This window comes from Etheostoma spectabile, chromosome 18, assembly GCF_008692095.1.
Source record: "Etheostoma spectabile isolate EspeVRDwgs_2016 chromosome 18, UIUC_Espe_1.0, whole genome shotgun sequence".
NCBI lineage: Eukaryota > Metazoa > Chordata > Actinopteri > Perciformes > Percidae > Etheostoma > Etheostoma spectabile.
In genome coordinates, this window is record NC_045750.1 from 10,744,579 (window position 1) to 10,747,056 (window position 2,478).

Consider the following 2,478-nt stretch of genomic DNA (forward strand, 5'->3'; position numbering starts at 1 on the left):
CACACACACACACACACACACACACACACATTCATAGAGAGAGCAGCAGAGAAGCATCAAGCTGAAAATATTTTTTCAAAGCCAAATTCGGTCTTTCTAATGCTCATAGTGCCACTAAGTGGCGCTTTGATATGGCCCCTTGTCCCTCCAGTGGAATGGATACTTTGTATTAGCCGCATGCTCAGTCTGTTTGCGTATGGTGTTTAAATGTGGTTTTGTTCAGCTGAATGTATGCACCACTGAAAAGAAGAAAGAAAATTGCAGCTCAAATCCCCACACAGGCACAATGTAACACTGTTTTGCCACATAATACCATCTGACTTCCTGCAGCATCCCTGTCAGAAATTAATAAAAATAAAAAGTACTTTTTACCCTAGGTGATAATATTTTTTGGAAATGTATTTGTTCAAACTTTATGTTTTTTCCCCTTTAAATTATTGGCATGCTTATCTGTTGTGTGTGTGTGTGTGTGTGTATGTGTATGTGTTTCAGTATTGCAGGTGCTGAAATTACTGTATCATGTAAATGTAAATGTGCTGTATTTATATAGCGCTTTTCCAGTCTTAACAACTGCTCAAAGCGCTTTTACATCTACAGGAAACATTCACCATTTACACACATTCATACACTGTGGCCGGGGCTGCCGTACAAGGTGCCACCTGCTCATCAGATAAACATTCACACACATTCACACTCCGATGCGCAGCACCGGGGCAACTCGGGGTTCAGTGTCTTGCCCAAGGACACTTCGACAATGACTGCAGGCGGGGATCGAACCACCAACCTTCCGATTGGCAGGCAACCGCTCTACCACTGAGCCACAGCCGCCCCTATCAGTGACCTAGTTTTAATGAACACTGTGATATTTGGACATTTTTGTTACTGACAAAGTGCCTTCTCTGCACATCTGGTGCTGAAAAGGGAGTGATGGTGCTTGAAAGATGAAAGGGGGTGTTTTGATAATCATTTTGACTTGTTCCCCCCTTCATACTCTCTTTAATGTGGTGTCATTATTACTGAAATGTAATTAGCTATGTTAATGGGATGGCATTTGGACTTCCGTCTCAGCACTTATGTTGGGACTGGTAAAAATGTGCTGTAAAGGAAGTGGGATGGCAAATAGAAAAGGCTGAATAGGCATGTGAGGGTTGAGTGGATGTGCTGAGGGTGTGATAGAGGGTGTTATTGAGTGTTAGGGCGAAAGTACTCTGGCGGAAGTGCAGAGAAGGGTTTTTTAAATTAGGAATTGTTGGGGGGAAAGAGGAGAGCTGGAATTAGGAAGTGGATAAAGAAGCTGTTGAGAAGAGTAGAGGGGCAGAAAAGCCCCCAAAACCTGCTAAATCACTTTGTGTGTCAATGCAGTGAATTACGAATGTGTGTGTGTGTGCATGTGTTGGGTGTGTACTTGTGAATGTGTTTGTGAGTATGGAGTAATTTAAGGGTACCTTTCTAGTACACAACAAAGCCATTCATTTAGTGCACGAAAGCTTTAATGTAGAAGAAAACGCATCATTGCTAAAGAAATCTAAAAGGCTCCCGTGTAGCCATATGGTATCAATAGTGTCGTTGTGACTCTCACTAGATCTATTCATACTTTCATGGTACTGTTCTTTAAATCGAAATGCCCACCTGCATGCATAATATTAAGATAATATGATTGAATGAATGCATTACTAAATTAATACTTGACAGCTGAGTGTGTAACCTTGTACAGTACATGGGGAGTGCCTGTCCATGTCTGACCGACCATAATCACGGCTGGTGAGGCGTGGAGTCATTAATAGATTAAGTGAGATCAGAGATGCTCAAGTGCAGAGCATCTGGGATGCTGCATTTTAAAAGCTGAGCTTGTTCATTTTTAGTGTGTTGTCTTCTCTTCTCTTTGTACTGTACTTCTTCAGACTAGACTTACAAAGAGAACTTCACATTCTTAAAGTTGTACTTTTCCACTAGGTGGGGCTGTGTCTCTATACAGTTCTAACAACGCTAAATAAGAAGTCTTGGCTGCTCAGGAAGAAAACCCAAATATCCTTAGGGTGAATAGATTATGATACGAGCAGAAGCACCATTATTCAACCCTCCAGGAGGCCGTTTGTTTTTCCTTTAATGGCTGAAAAGAGACGGTTCCTCCTCTCCTCAGGAAGCCTCGCACCCGGCAGACATACCTGTGGGAGCGCCTGTCACTGACCCAGGCCCAACCTCCACAACCTCAGAGAGGGATCTGGTGTTTTGTAGGGCTGCCAGGGGCGCCACTAGGGATCCAAACCAGCTGAGGTTCAGTCTGTTTTTTAACCCTTAAACCAATCCCCCCCCCCACCTTTCTCTCTTGGAGCACTCCTGAGGTCTGATGCCTCAAGGAGTCTGTGGGTTTATTCTCGCACATACAGTAGACAAGAAGATGATTCTGTCTTCATTCAGCTAATTTTATTGTGTGTGTGTGTGTGTGTGTGTGTGTGTGTGTGTGTGTGTGTGTGTGTG